The sequence below is a fragment of the Bos mutus genome, chromosome 21 (assembly GCF_027580195.1).
Source record: "Bos mutus isolate GX-2022 chromosome 21, NWIPB_WYAK_1.1, whole genome shotgun sequence".
Taxonomy (NCBI): domain Eukaryota; kingdom Metazoa; phylum Chordata; class Mammalia; order Artiodactyla; family Bovidae; genus Bos; species Bos mutus.
In genome coordinates, this window is record NC_091637.1 from 47,222,721 (window position 1) to 47,239,489 (window position 16,769).

Below are 16,769 nucleotides of genomic sequence, written 5' to 3' on the forward strand. Positions count from 1 at the left end.
GATATAGTTGACTTTTATTTACTAGTGTTCTTACTCCTACTGCTGCTACTGCTTTTCAAGTCAGATTTATAAAACGTATTATGTGGTGTAATGGAAATGCTCCTGAATTGACTTACACATTGTGAAAGATGCCTTAATTTCCAAAAGAATATAGGTTACCCAAGTAAGAACACAAGAAGAGAAGAATCCTCCATTTTAAGTAAACCTGCCAGCAACACTTTTTCAGGTTTTTTGGGCACACTGACAACGTCTTTTTGGAAGATTGTTAGTATTCAGGATTAGGAATAAGTATACTTATTTCTTAGAATTTGATCTAGAGAATTATGTTTGGGTCAGAGAGTAATCTAGGTGCTGTTGGTGTTTTAAGATGAGGGTAATGGTGATGATGGGGAAGTAGGGAGAGTGCCTGGGAATGATCAGTAGTTCTCAAATTTGTATGCATGAGAATCACTTGGGGTGTCTGTTAAAAATATAGATTTCTAGAAGCTAGTCCCCAGTGATTTTGATTGAGGGGTCCCATTGGTAGAGCTACCCTATGAGCACAGGCCCAGGCACTTTTGCCCCCTGCTCCCTCACTCTATTCTTCACTTACCAGCTGCCAAGATCTTGGAAGCATTGAAACTCAGCAAAAAAGGAGATCCATTGAGAACAGTCTCTAAAGGGTCAAGCAGTATCTGTATATTATATGCGTTCTGCCTATCCCCTGCCTAAACCTGGGATTCTTCCACTGGGTGAGTAGTTGTGGGCCCCACATTGGCATTGCTCATTTGGTTGATGAGGACACTTTGACAGAGTTGTTGCTGCTGAAGGAGAAGTAGAGGACAAGATGGCAGAGTAGAAGGACTTGAGCTCGCCTACTCTCACAAAAGCACCAAAATTACTAGCTGCTAACAACCATTGACGAAAAAGACTGGAACCTAGGGAAAAAGATATCCTACATCCAAAGACAAATAAGCCAGTATGAGGGGTACGGCGGGTGCTTTCATGATATAATCAAATCACATACTGATCAGATGCTGCTGCTGCTGCTGATACTAAGTCGCCTCAGTTGTGTCCGACTCTGCCTGACCCCATAGATGGCAGCCCACCAGGCTCGTCTGTCCCTGGGATTCTCCAGGCAAGAATACCGGAGTGGGTTGCCATTTCCTTCTCCAACTGACCAGGTGGGTGACCCACAAACTGGAAAATAGTTATATCACAGAGTTTCTCCCACAGGAGTGAGGGTTCTGAGTTCCACATTAGGTTCCCCAGCCTGGGGGCCTGGCATTGGGAGAAGAAGCCCCCAGAGCATTTGGTTTTGAAGGCCAGTAGGCCTGGAGGAGGGCATGGCAACCCACTCCAGTACTCTTGCCTGGAGAATCCCATGGACAGAGGAGCCTGGCGGGCTACAGTCCATGGGGTCACAAAGAGTTGGACATGACTGAAGTGACTTAGCACACATGTACGTATGCATGCATGCAGGGCTTGAGTGCAGCAGTTCCACAGGGCTGGGGGAAACAGAGACTCCACTCTTGGAGGATGCACATAAGATTTTGTTTGCACCAGGATCCAGGGCAAAGCAGTGACTCCCTAGGAGTCTGGGCTAGACCTACCTATGGGTCTTGGGGGGTCTCCCAGGGCACAGGGATCAGCTATAACTCACTATGGGGACAGGGACACTTGTGGCAGGGGCTCCAGGGCATATTCATAGGTGTGAGCTCTCCTAGAGGTCTCCATTTTGGAACTAAGACCTGGCCACACCCAACAGCCTGTAGGCTCCAGTGCCAGGCCAAACAACCATCAGGGTGGGAATGCAGCCTACCCATCAGGAAGCAGGCTGTGTAAAGTCATCCTGAGCCCACAGCCACCTCTAAACACACCCTTTGAAACAGCTTGGGCTTCCCAGGTGGCACTAGTGGTAAAGAAGCTCTCTGCCAATTCAGGAAACATAAGAGACATGGGTTTGATATCTGGATCAGGAAGATCCCCTGGTAAAGAAAATAGCAACCCATTCTAGTATTCTTGCCTGGAAAACCTCATGGAAAGAGGGGCCTGGTGGGTTACAGTCCATTAGGGTTGCAAAGAGTCAGACAGGATTGAAGAGTGACTTAGCACTGCCCATCATAGGAGCAAGACCCAGCTCTACCCACCAGTGGGCAGGCACCTTTCCAGCTCACCAGGAAGCCTGCACAAGCCCCTGGGCCAACCTCACCCACCAGGGGGCAGACATCAGAAGCAAGAGCAACTACAGTCCTGCAGCCTGCAGAATGGAGACCACAAGTTAGAGAAAATGTGATGGCAGAAAAGTATGTTCCAGATGAAGGAACGATATGAACTCCAGAAGTGTAAAGTGGAGATAGGCAATATACCTGAAAAAGAATTCAGAGTAATCAGAGTAAAGATGATCCAAGATCTCAGAAAAAGAATAGAGGCACAGACAGAGGAGATATAAGAAATATTTGCTAAAGATCTAGAAGACTTAAAGAACAAACAAGCAGAGGTGAATAATACAATAATTCAAAACAAAAATACATTAGAATGAATCAACCAATAAATAAGGCAGAGGAATGAATAAGTGAGCTGGAAGATAGATTGGTGAAATCACTGCAGCAGACCAAAATAAAGAAAAAAGAATGAAAAGAAAGGAGGACAGTCTAAGGATCCTCTGGACATTAAATACACCAAAATTCACTTTACAGGCATCTGAGAAAGAGAAGAGAGAGAGAAAAGGCCTGAGAAATATTTGAAGAGATAATATCTAAAAGCTTCCCTAACATGGGAAAGGAAATGGAGCACAGAGAATCTCAATCAGGACAAACTCAAGGAGGAACATGCCGAGATACACATTAATCAAACTGACAAAAATTAAAGACAGAAAACACGAAAAGCAACAAATAACATGCGAAGGAATCCTCTTAAGGTTATCAGCTGATTTTTCAAAAGAAACTCTATAGGCAAGAAGGGAGTGGCACAATATATTTCAAATGATGAAAGGGAAAAACTGCAACCAAGAGTACTCTACCCAGCAAGGCTCTTCAGATTTGACAGAGAAATCAAAAGCTTTACAGACAAGCAAAAGCTAAAAGAATTCAGCACCACCAAACCAGCTTTATAATAAGTGCTAAAGGAGCTTCTTTAGGCAGAAAAGAAAAGGCCACAAATAGAAACAAAATTACAAATGCAAAAGCTCACTGGTAAAAGCAAACTTACGGTAAAGGTAGGAAACCATCCACACACAAATATGATATCAAAACCAGAAATCATGAGAAGAGGAGTCAAATGCAGGATACTGGAAATGCATTTGAAACTTAGAGACCAGCAACTTAAAACAGTCTTGTATAATTACAGACTCTTGTATCAAAACCCAATGATTTTGAATGAGAAAGTAGAGAGTGGGGACCATGCAGCTGCATTGTCAAGAAGTCCCTTATCTGATTCTGATCAGCTAGCTCATGTTCCACACTGTGAAATGCTAGAGATCCCATCTTGACTTTGACTTGTAGGCTAACACTTCTAGATTCCATTCTAAATAACAATAACTTACAAAATATACTCATGGTACATAAACGTGTTTGGTTTAAAAATAAGTATAATGAACTATGATTTATATTAAAAATTCAGATGATACAACTGCAGTATAGCAATTAACATTACATTAAACATTGTAGTGTGCTGTATAAATACGCAAACTATTTTTACTAAAATTTGATAGTATATAACTAATTCCCTCCTCCCTCATAAAAATGACCGGTTTCCAAAATGTAGCTCATGAGTATCTGTGTTCATTATTCTCAGCTTGTTTATGGGTTACAACCAATAATCTCCTACTGAATATCATCCCATCCTCAACTACATGAGTCTGTATTGCAAACAAACCTAAAATTCTGCATCTTTCAGTAAAACACAAAAGCATAATGCTTTTGATCAATAACAGGCTGACAAAACTTAAATACAGTTTTTACAAAGAAGTCACATAATGTATCTACAGAAAAACTGCTAGATTAATGGTACATTGCTTGTCATGTTATCCCAGAGATGATAGGTACCTTCCTTTCCACACCTAGGCAGACATCATTCATTGATCATACTGTGTTCCCAGCTAAATTAGATGCTGCTTCAGAATCCTCTCCAACAAAGGTAGTCACTGCCAATCTTTGGGAGTTGAGGATGAAATTCTGTTTTCCATACCAGCCCCACACCAAACATAAACTAGTTCTCTCCATCACATACACACACATTCTCTCTCCACTGCCTCCACCTCTGAAGCAATCAGAAGCAAGTCATCCATATGACTCATCATAAAGTCTGGTGAAGTAAAAGTGTTAGTTGCTCAGTCATGTCTCACTCTTTGCGACCCTATGGACTGCAGCCCACCAGGCTCCTCTGTCCATGGTGATCCTCCAGGCAAGAATACTGGAGTGGGTAGCCATTCCTTCCTCTAGGGGATCTTCCTGATCCTGGAATTGAACCCAGGTCTCCTGCATTTCAGGCAGATTCTTTACTGAGCCACTGGGTAGAAGGCTCTATTTTACCATAAGTTAAATCAAGAACAAGATTTACTTGCTTGTAAAAGGAAATATGGGACTCCATGTCTCCTTTTGCTTTTCTAGAGATTCTCCCATTAGTGGCACATTTGTTCATAAGCTTTAAACAGATAGTTCATCAGTTCAGTTCAGTTCAGTCACTCAGTCGTGTCTGACTCTTAGCGACCCCATGAATCACAGCACTTATTAAGAAGACAGTGATTTCAACTCACGTATTGAAATTCACCAAAGTACTGAGGAATCAAGAAACCTAACTTTGAAGTTCCAATTTAAAATAAACCCACCAACAAAAAAACCTAGATTATTTTAGGGAAGCATCATATGTCTCAATTTAGCCATTTTAAATGCTTAGCCAGTATCTTAGTCGATTCAAGTTGCTATAAATACCACAGACTGGGTGGCTTAAGCAACAGAAATTTATTTCTTACAGTTCTAGAGACCAAATCATGGACAGATTCATTGTCTGTTGGGGGCCTGCTTTCTGTTTTACAGATGATCATCTTCCTGTCTCCCCACATGGTAGAAGGAGCAAAGGAGCTCTCTCGGGTCTCTTGTACAAGGACACTCATCTCGTTCATGAGGACTCTGCCCTCATAACCTAATCAACTTCCCAAAAGCCTCACCTCCAAATGCCAAGACATTGGGGATTAGGTTTCAAGATATGAATTTGGCTTCCCTGGTGGCTCAGACGGTAAAGCGTCTGTATGCAATACAGGAGACCTGGGTTCTATCCCTGGGTTGGGAAGATCCCCTGGAGAAGGAAATGGCAGCCCACTCCAGTATTCTTGCCCGGAAAATCCCATGGACAGCGGAGCCTGGTAGGCTGCTGTCCATGGGGTTGCAAAGAGTCAGACACGACTGAGCAACTTCACTTTGCTTTAACATCCAGTTTACAGCAGCCAAATTATTTATTTTGTATTTTCTATAGAATCTATATTTTGTTAAATTATGATGTTATATCATGTTTTAAAGTTAAAAATGAAACAATCATTTAGATAACTTACAACATTCAGAAAAATCCATAAAATCAAATTAAAATCACCTATAAAAAGACTACCCCAAAATAACCACTTTTGACACTTTGGTATATTTCTACTTATTCTATTTTCTATGTATCTTCACATGAGTGTGTCTTTTTCTTTTATTCTCCCACAATAACTGGCTAAATTGGGGCATAGAGTTTGCATCTTACTTTAAAAAATGTACTATTTAATGAAGCATTTGATTTAAAATTTGTTGTTGATTTGCTCAGTCATGTCCGACTCTTTGTGACCCCATGGACTGCAGCATGCTAGGCTTCCCTGTCCATCACCAACTCCCAGAGCTTACTTAAACTCATGTTCGTTGAGTTGGTGATGCCATCCAACCATCTCATCCATCTCATCCTCTGTTGTCCCCTTCTGCTTCTGCCTTCAATCTTTCCCAACATAAGGGTCTTTTCCAATGAGTCCATTCTTCGAATCAGCTCCAAAGTATTGGAGCTTCAGCTTCAGTGTCAGTCCTTCCAATGAATATTCAGGGTTGATTTTTCTTTAGGATGGACTGGTTTGATCTCCTTTCTGTCCAAGGGACTCTCAAGAGTTTTCTCTAGCACCAATTTAAAATTAGAGTATGAAATTAAATTATCTTTTCAAATTGTCTTTTCATGTGTCTTAGTCTGGGTCCTCTGAAGAGCAAATGCCAAGGTGTGATTAAACCTGCAAGGATTTTATTTGAAATGCCTGTGGTAGAGAAAACTGTAAAGGAGTCAGATGAGACTGGGATAGCCATCATACCTCCATGCCAGGCTGACCAAGAATAAGTCTGTTCTAGTCCTTGGTCTCTTGGTCAGTAGCGGGGGAGCAGGCCTTGGGAGGGATAGCTTCAGTGCAGGTGGAACAGTGGGTGTCAGAATGCAGCAGCCAGGTTGACCCTTGCACAATTATATTTCCTGGAATTGGAGGTCTATGACAAACATTTTCATGGTCCCCACAAGGGTCACATGATGGTCCATCATATGAATAGATTTTTTTCCTCCAATCTTTCCCAACAATTCTGCATCAGTGATTATTTTCTTAGTTGGTTTCCTGAAAATGAAGTTGCTAGATCATGGTATGAAATTTACTTATAAATATTTATCCGTGCTTATTATTTCTATGTTTTTTTCCAAATGAATTTCTAAATAAACTATGATTTATTTACTTGAATCTCAGCAATTATTTGGAAAGTATACATCATTCAATTAGTGGCTATTTTTAGGTTTCAAAATAATTTTTTAGTTTGTATTTGTTACCAGCCTATGAAAGCTATTTAAGATATTGTCATGCTTTCCTTTTCTTTCTCCCTTTAATTTTTCTTAGACTAACTTTTACCATTTTCATGAATATTATACAGAGTTTGCTGCTGCTGCTGCTAAGCAGCCCACCAGGCTCCTCTGTCCCTGGGATTCTCCAGGCAAGAATACTGGAGTGGGTCGCCATTTCCTTCTCCAACACACACACTATAAAAGAAGAGAAAAAAGGGCTTCCCTGGTGGCCCAATGGTTAAGAATTCTGAGGCTAAGTGAAAGAAGGTGAAAGGGAAAGTCACTCAGCCATGTCTGACTCTTTGCAACCCCAGGGACTATACAGTCATGGAATTCTCAAGGCCAGAATACTGGAGTGGGTAGCCTTTCCCTTCTCCAGGGGATCTTCCCAACCAAGGGATCAAACCCAGGTCCCTCCTGCATTGCAGGCAGAGTTTTACCAGCTGAGCCACAGGGGAAGCCCTATCATACTTTAAAAGAGAATCACCCATTCTGGTTAACTAAGTGTGTCTTTTGATGCTGGATTTTATGTTAGCAGCAATATCACAGGGGAATAGAGCTATCTTCACTGAAACAGAATTTTCTTTAAAACCGATTTTGAACCAAGGAAACTTAGCACTGATTTAACATGTTGTTCTGGACTACTGTGGGTTGGCCACCAAGAGCTTCTTCATTCCACTCATCAATGAAGTTCTCTGCTGGGTAGGAAAGCTGCCTTCTGTCCCCAGCCACATGCGGGCATCATCATTCTAATGAGGGTCAATTTCCATTTCTCCCACCTCTTTGCTGCATAATGTTTCACAGCAGAAATATTTGTCCTCTAATGTAACATAATTCTTCTGGTCGCGTTGATGACAAAATGCTGACTTCATGCTGAAAATGTAATTCCACATCCATCTCTCTCCTGAGAAGAGAAAGTTCTAATCATCTCATATAAAGGTATTAGCAGTGTGAACAGACCCCAAACTGCAGTGATCTGCATAGGCTTTTGACACTGGGAAATGAATTCTTCTGTAACGTGTAATTTTCTTACTTACCTAATGGAAATTTTTACTCCTTGTCAGGGAAATAGATCTCACTGTGTCTGTCTCCTCAGTGCTAACCTACAGAATCATAAAGAAGAGATGAATCAGGGGAACTGGCAGGGGTGTGGTGGCTGATCAGTGTCCTGTTAAAAGGATAACAGAACTGTCCTGTGCAATATTAACCACCCATGACACCGTTTAGTCTGATAACAGACAGCCCTGTGAATATTTAACTTTCACAATGTTTGCTTTACTGATAGTGGGTCACTTTCATATATGAAATATTGCCTATTGCTTATTATAAATTAGACCTGACTTGACCTTCAGAATTCAATATTCTTTCAACAGTGATATGTATAATTTATTAATACTATGGTAGATACATTCAAAATGTGAGAATGTTAGGATTTAAAACATCACAGGTTTGGAAAGAATCTTGATAGACCATCTAATTTATTCACTCATCTGTCTATGGAAAATCATTTGCATGCTAGGTGCTGAAGGGCATTCAGTGAAATACAAGACACTTTCTAACCCCTTATGTACTCAGGCTCCACTTTCAGGGGAAAATGAAATGACCTCATAGGAATACAAGGCAGTGCGGATTGACAGACATTGAGTCTCTTGAGTTCAGAGCAGAGTAAGAGAGATGTGGGCAGCAGGCAAAGGCCTCGTAGAGGAAGAAACAATTGGAATGGCCATGGAGAGAAGGGCAGGGTGTGGGTAGGCAGGGGAAGGGAACAGCAGGAAGCCAGACAACACCTGCTGATGACTGTAAGGACTTAGGGGACATGTTTGTAGGTCACTTAGCACCCCAGCTGGCTCAGGCCATGGTGTGACATTGAAAGTCCTGACCACTTTTTAGAACCATTGATGGCTGAGGCAGGTGGATGCCTTTTGGCGGGACATAGAGCTCCTTTGATCTAGTGATTTGTAGAAGGCCTCTGTGATATGAATACAGGCTTATTAACTATGCCTCTTCTCAAAGCACTCCATATTTTAATCAAACACACTGCTTCCTGTTCCTTGTGGCTCGGATTAATTAACTAGCATCATGTGATGTTAAGTGCAGGTGGAGATAGACAAGCAAGAACCTGAGGCCAGTACATGATGCGGCGTCACGTCTAAAAGTTAAGACTTTGATCATTAAAGTGTTAGAAAGTCATTCATGGGGCTGGGCTTTAATTGTGGGGGGGAATGTCATAATTAGATTTGCATTTTAAATGGATGACTGAGTACAGTGGCGATATCCATATCATGTGGTTGTTAAGCACCAGAATTCTGGAGACACTCTGCCAGGGTTTGGATTCCTTCTCTGATCTTATTAGCTCTGACTTTATTAACTTCTCTAAGTCTCAGTGACCTCATTGTTAGAATGAGGATCAGTTCAGTTCAGTTCAGTCGCTCAGTCGTGTCCAACTCTTTGCAACCCCATGAATCGTAGCACGCCAGGCCTCCCTGTCCATCACCATCTCCCGGAGTTCACTCAGACTCACGTCCATTGAGTCGGTGATGCCATCCAGCCATCTCATCCTCTGTCGTCCCCTTCTCTTCCTGCCCCCAATCCCTCCCAGCATCAGAGTCTTTTCCAATGAGTCAACTCTTTGCATGAGGTGGCCAAGGTACTGGAGTTTCAGCTTTAGCATCATTCCTTCCAAAGAAATCCCAGGGCTGATCTCCTTCAGAATGGACTGGTTGGATCTCCTTGCAGTCCAAGGGACTCTCAAGAGTCTTCTCCGAAGAATGAGGATAAAATCCACTTTTTGTTGTTGTTCAGTTGCTTAGTTGTGTCTGATTCTTTGGGATCCAATGCACTGCAGCACGCCAGGCTTCCCTGTCCTTCATTATCTCCTAGAGTTTGCTCAAATTCATGTCCATTGAGTTGAAGATGCCATCCAACCATCTCATCCTCTGTCACACCCTTCTCTTCTCCTCTTCCCTCAATCTTTCCCAGCATCGGGGTCTTTTCCAATGAGTCAGCTCTTCGCATCAGGTGGCCAAAGTATTGGAGCTTCAGCTTCAGCATCAGTCTTTCCAATGAATATTCAAGGTTGATTTCCTTTATGATGAACTGGTTTGATCTTCTTGCTGTCCAAGGGACTCTCAAGAGTCTTTTCCAACACCACAGTTCAAAAGCATCAATTCTTCAGTGCTCAGCCTTCTTTATGGTCCAACTCTCACTTCCGTACATGACTACTGGAAAAATTATAGCTTTGATTAGACAGACCTTTGTCGGCAAAGTCTTATAAATTCATTGGGAAGATTAAGTGAGATAATGCATGTAACATACTTAGTCCAGTAACTGGCATAGAAAGAAAGAGCATTTAGTATTATTGGCTGTTATTACTCTTCTTATCTCTTCAGGAATAGTATAAAAGATATATGACTCTACTGGCAGCTCTAAGGAAGGGACTGGAAGGCAAAGACTAGATAGAAATCCGTTGATGGCAATATTATAAGAAAGGCATTAGTTAAGGCAATAGCCTAAGGATTGAGAAGGCCCAACAAAGTTAACATCGTAATAGGAGTAAAATCAATGGACTTGGGGGTCTAAGTAAAAGTGGGGAATAAAGAAAATGGAGAAATCATGCACGATTGTAAGATTTCTAGCTGGAATCTCTTGTGGTGTGGTGCCTTGACCAAAAAGCAGAGCACAGCCTGATAGCTGAAGTGTGTTTCCAGTACCTGAAGGTCTCCTCTGGTGGCAGAGGCAAAGGACATGGGACCATGGGTTTGGAAAATTAATGTTCTGGTAACACCCCTCAACCATTGTTTGACAGTTGCTCAGTTGTGTTCTAATCTTTGTTGTCCCATGAACTGTAGCCCGCCAGGATCCTCTGCCCATGGGATTTTCCAGGCAAATATACTTGAGTGGGTTGCCATTTCCTACTTCAGAGGATTTTTGTGACCCAGGGCTTGAACCCATGTCCCCTGTGTCTCCTGCATTGGCAGGTGGATTCTTTACGACTAGTGCCACCTGGGAAGCCCATTGTGGGTAAATGCCTTGGCACCTTTGCACCACAGGTGGGGTACTCTGAGTTTTATATTCTACTCCCAGAGTTCCCCAATGGGATATGGCTCTAGGTTCCCATATTGGTAACTTGTTTGACAACTCAGCCTTTTTGGCTGCCTTTTCTTCCTGGTCTCACTGCTCTAATCCTTGAGTAGTCTTTCTTGGATCGTGATTCATATAAACTATTTGCACTGGAATTCTTATCTTGGGATTTGCCTCTGGAAGAAATAAAACTAAGAGAGAGATAGAAAAGGGTAAAGGGAAAAGGGGAATAGGAAAATAAATTCTGATTTAGACATTTTGAGGGGTACATGCCTTTGGGATAGTCGCCTAGAGATGGTCCAGAATGCAACTGAAATGAGGAAATGGAATTATTTTAATAAATAGCTGGGTTCTGATATTCTAGATTGGTGAGTAAACTGCAAAAAAGTATTGTTGAAGTTTTAGAAATGGACAGTTTGTAATTTGTGAAATTTGAAAAAGCTAATGGCAATGCAAAATGGACACAGAAATAATGTTCTTAGAAAGGTGAGAACAGAGCAAGAGGGTGATGTGATGGAGTCCAGAAGACAAAAGTGTTCAGGAAGGAAGTCTGGATGTTTTTTATTATTATTATTATTAAAGTACAAATCCTTTAGGGAAGTCCATGTTTCATCTTGGTCATGACCAAAGTGTTTCACACATAATAACAATAATAAAGTGAAAATTTTGTTGAGTAAACATTGCTTTTCTCCATCCCACTGTGAAGATAAAGGAAAAGCAGAGGTGGTGAAATTAAGGGACCAAGAGTAACTTCACAAAAATTCTCACCTACACGATCTTTTCTGTTCCTTGGTTGGTTAGTTCTCTGCCCTTGTTTGCTACAAAATGGATTCTTATTGCGAAGAAATGGGTCCTACCACGTTCCCTTAACTAGCAGTTTCTTTTCTGTGTGAGTTTATTCCCAATACAACTAAGATAAGATAATTTTGGCATTTGGAGTAAAAGTTCGATGGGGAGAAATCTTGAAGGAAGAGGAGGAAGAAAGGACAGGGAACTCCATGATACAAAAATCCAATTCTTGCTCACCCCCTTCTGCCACTACTCTTGCTCCAAAATCCTCCTTCTGTACTTTATTATTGCCTCTTAGATTGGAACAGAAGGTTGAAGCATGTTGTCATCACATTCTGGTACTGAGTCCTGATGTCCCTCGGTTTTATTCTTTCTCTGTGGTTTGAGACAGTATAGAGAAGTTACAGTTTTCAGTGCCTCATGTTACAAGTTCTTCTAAATGATAAAATATTTCCATTGAAATCTTTTCAATGACCTGTTTATTGCAGGTAGACTTAGACACAATACAATTCCTAATCACGTTAAAAAATTTCCATTGTCTTTTGAGTTATGGGGATTTAATTTGCAGGGCAAAGTGATATTTATATTGTTTCTGAAGAGGGGGGCATGCACAGACTTGTCTTAGGTTTCAAGCCTTTCCTGAGTGCCTGCTCTCCTTTAACACTTTGCTTCTTGTTTTGCAAGATTGTCCAGAGAAACTTGCTTCAGACTCTTCTACAAGGAAGAAAAAATGGCTTCTTCTTGGAAATAGAAGAGATAGACTCAGTTGTTTGCTATCAGGTCAGCCAATTTTATAAACTTTAGAAAAGCAATGTCCTTTTAAAATACATATATCATTTAAAGAATAACTTCTGATCAGCTCTTTATACTCTTCAGTGTTCAGTACCCTTAAGCATTCAGCATCCCTAAAATTGTATTCAATGCCCTGTTGCCTCCTGAAGTATCTTTTCTACATTGTCTACTACTGTACTAAGTCAATTACGAAGTTGTCTTTCCCCATTTATATAAAGCCATTAAACCAGTGTCCTGTCCTGTACAGATACAATAAGCAATCCCTGACAGTTTCCCACTTGATTATATGCTTCACTGGGTGCTTCATGATTGAAAATATTCTCCTGTGATTTCCTTTGTTTTATGCTCATGATCTCACCCCTGTAACGTAAGAAAAGATAAAGAAAGACCTGATTCAACAAGATGGCTTTTCTAGGTAGTAGCTATACCCGTCACTCCAATGAAATGCACAACATTTTGCCCTTTACCTTCAGGCTGGAGTGTTGAATCTGGGTTCTCCCCTGTGGGTTACTGAGTCTTTCATTTTCCAAGAGGTATTACTCAGCCCTTGGGTTATGATTTCTCTGGAAGCTGTTCTTCAAAGGCCAAACATCTGCTTCCACTGGCCTTCTCTGGTGTTTTGAAAAAACAAAATGACTGTTACATTTCTGTTCAGGATTATGTTTTCAACTTCCTGACCTCTTGGTTATTTGGACCAGTAATTAGCAAGCTCCTACAACCTCCATGACATGGCAGGAAGCTCTCAAACAGTTTTTGAAAAAGAATCACAGAAATGCCTTTGCTCAACCAGATGTTATTTATTGGATGCAGAAATAACTTTGAACTGTAGTCAGACCAATGGATGCTTTGAAATGAAGGTTTTGCTTGAATTCTTGTTCTTATGTGATTTAACTACCAATGCTTGACTTTTAAAAATCTTATAGTTGTGTTATTGCCATGAAGTGATAATTATGGGCAGCCAGGTTGACCACATGAGAAAGAAGGAACCTATTTTGTTCAGCATTCACCTTTTCTTCCATCTCTCAAATTCTTTCTCTAGAATATCAGGAGAAAATATAATTGTTAGGCTAATTTATTTTGCTTAAAGGTTTAGGTCTGCTAAAATAAAGTTGCTTCAAGAAGAAGTAACAATTTAAGACTTATTTATTAACCACTGGTTAATTAATCACCTTGTATATAATACTATGAATATAAAAATGTTAGAAATAGGACTGAACACAGAGATCAATCTTGTTCGATTTCCTTATTTCATAGACAAAGAGAATGAGGCACAGAGTTGAGGTGATTTCTCTTAATACTGACTCCTTCTGTTAGAACTGGCACCAGAACACAGGTCTTAGTCCAGCTCTCTTTCTTTCTGATGAAATTCTTCCACAAGAACATGTTTTTGTTAGAAAAGGTAAAATGTTAAGGTGCTAGGGGAAAAAAGGGCAGCTTGAGGGGCAAAGGTAGGGTGTTGTGAGACAAAACCAAAGAAGCTTGGATTGTACTGATTGAATACTGGAAAACATGGGAAACACAACTTAAAGATTTCAAGTTGGAAAAAGGCTGGTATCAGTGATGAATCTTATAAATATTGGCTTAAAATACAGCAGCACTTGGTGAAAAGTTGAATATCAAGGATGAAGGAAAGAGAAAAGTAAATTGTGATCACAGGGTGACCTTTTCAGACTTTGGCACCTACCCTACCCTTTGGCTTATTTGTCACTCTCCTTGGATGGACTGGGGGCATGTTGGGGTGAGGATTATACACCATTTCTATGGACCCAGAACATATCACAGAGGCAAATATTGGGGGTTCAGTAGAATAACTTGTACCCCAGTGTCTGGGAAGACAGTAATATTATAAACAAAAAATGCGGGCTTTAGAAGTGGAAGGAATGCCATTTAGAAATTCTGTGTTTATGGAAATGGCAGGAACCTTATATAGAAAGACCTTAACTATGGTTCGAAATACTGGGTCTTGGATGAAATGTCAGGCCCAATGATAAAGAGTTGTGAACTGGCAGGGTGGAGTTCAAGTTGAGTTTTGAGATTGGATGGAATCTCTGAGAATGGGGAATTAGGGAGGAAAAAGCAGGAAGTTTAACTATAAACTGTCAGTTCCCATAAGAGTGCTGTCTGAAAAAAGAAATTATATGTAAATCCACTGTTCATTATTGAGTTTAGGAGTTTCTGTTTGCCCAGCAATGGTAAACAATTCCCTAGTTTATTTGATATATTTTTTTCTCTTTATTTCTACTCTCAAAAAGCAGAGGATAGCATCTCAACTGGGTCAAAAGGAGAACAGGGAGGGTCAGGTGGCTTAGTTTCCTTGCTATTCTGAGGCTCATTAATGTTGAGGCATTAATGCTAAGGAGAAGACTTGGAGATTAATGGAGCAAAGATGAAAGAGGAAAAAGTGCAAAACCTAAGAAAGCAAGACAAAGTTTCAAAAGAAGCCTTCTCAGCCAGAATAATGTGGAATTGTGCATGAGGAATGAAATTTTTATTATTATTTTTTGTTCCTGATATATGAAGACAGAATAAGGCCAATAGAGTGCATGAGAGGGCAGATTATGGAAAAATGTGATTGGAATGTTTGAAAGCTCAAATTATCTTTTCATTACTGCATCGTAAAAAGACAAATATTTCAGAGACTGAAATATGTTCTGTGTTTTTTTTTCTGGGGAATTATATTGTTAAAAGTCCATTATATCTTCTTTTGTGATATTAATGTACTTGGTTGGCCTGGTGAATCATGGCCAAAGACTTTTCAGCACAAATCAAAAAGCATTTAATGAAGATTATAGCTGAGTAGTGCAAGAGGGCAGAAGAGCGATGGCCTTGAGCTGTATGAATGTCTCTCAAATCCATGAGTGGTTTGACTCACCTGGAGCCCAGATCAGCCTTAGGGTCTGTAATATGACTAATACGACATAATGAAAAGTGTTATATAGTATTATGTAGCATGGATTGGGTGATGAGAGATGTAGCTGGGGAGATCACCAGTGATCTGGTTATCAGGCCTTGCCTGTAAGTCTGTTTAAGGAATTTGGACTTTCTTGAGGAAGTAAAGTGATGTGCTCTCCATTTTAGACATCTCTGTCTGGCTGAAGTATGGTGATTGGATTGTTACAAACTTTGGTGGAAGACAAATAGTGCAGGTGAGAGCCCTAAGATAAAAGCAATGGAGTGGAGAGAAGTGGGTAGATTTACGAGTTATGTAGAATGACAGGGATGATGGATTAGGTGTAAGAGGGAGCATCAAGAATGACTCTTAGACCCTCCTTGACTTGAGTGGCTGGGTAGATGAAAGTGTGGCTCACTTTACATTCCCACTAACAGTCTACAAGTGTTCCAACTTCTTCATATCTTTGCCAACACTTGTTATTTTTTTTAAAAACTAATAGCCATCTTAATGGTGTAAGATAGTATCTCACTGTGGTTCTGGGATGTGTTTTGATATGAGGTCTTGTGGGCGATACTGGTGAATGAAAAGGAATCTTTGTGTTCTTTATGTGCAGTTTAAATAACAAGAGAAAAAGCAAGATGGTGATGACATAGCCTTTGAATCTCCCTAAATTCCCCTCAAAAATTAGGAAAAAGGTAAATAAACACCACCACTACTACAAATAACAAAAAAGACAGACGCCTCTGTAAAAAATGAAGAGTGAAACACTCCATAAAGCCCTAAAACCAAACAGCAAACCAATAATAACAATAAGAATTATGCCATATAAGCAACTGTGTGATAGAAGAGCAGAGAAGACACAGGGAGCAGTCAGAAATTAACATGTTCCCTTTTAGGGTGTGAAGCTCCATAGGCTTCTCTGAGAATGACAGCTAAATTTGGGGGCTTTGGCACAAAGAAATGTTTCAAGAAGAATGGACTACATATATAAGATGCAGTATAAATTTGCTGATGGACTGATTAGTAGTAAAGTAAAATTGCATTTCAAATTTGATTCTGGGGAGAAGGAGGGGAGGGAATATTAAAGTTAACCAGCTATTTTTACTGTTTTTCCTACTAGGGAACCAACAGAAAGCATCCTAAAGAGAGAGGACTAATGAAACTACATATATGTGTGTGTGTGTGTGTGTGTGTATGTATAATATGGGCTTTCCTGGTAGTTCAGATGGTAAAGAACCTGCCTGCAATGCAGGAGATCTGGGTTCAATCCCCAAGTTGGGAAGATCCTCTTAAGAAGGGAATACAAATACACACACACATATATACATACATATGTATATTTGTATGTTTTCTTATAGGAAAATCATGCATTTTTCTCATCCAACTTAGCTCTGAAAGCACAGAAAAG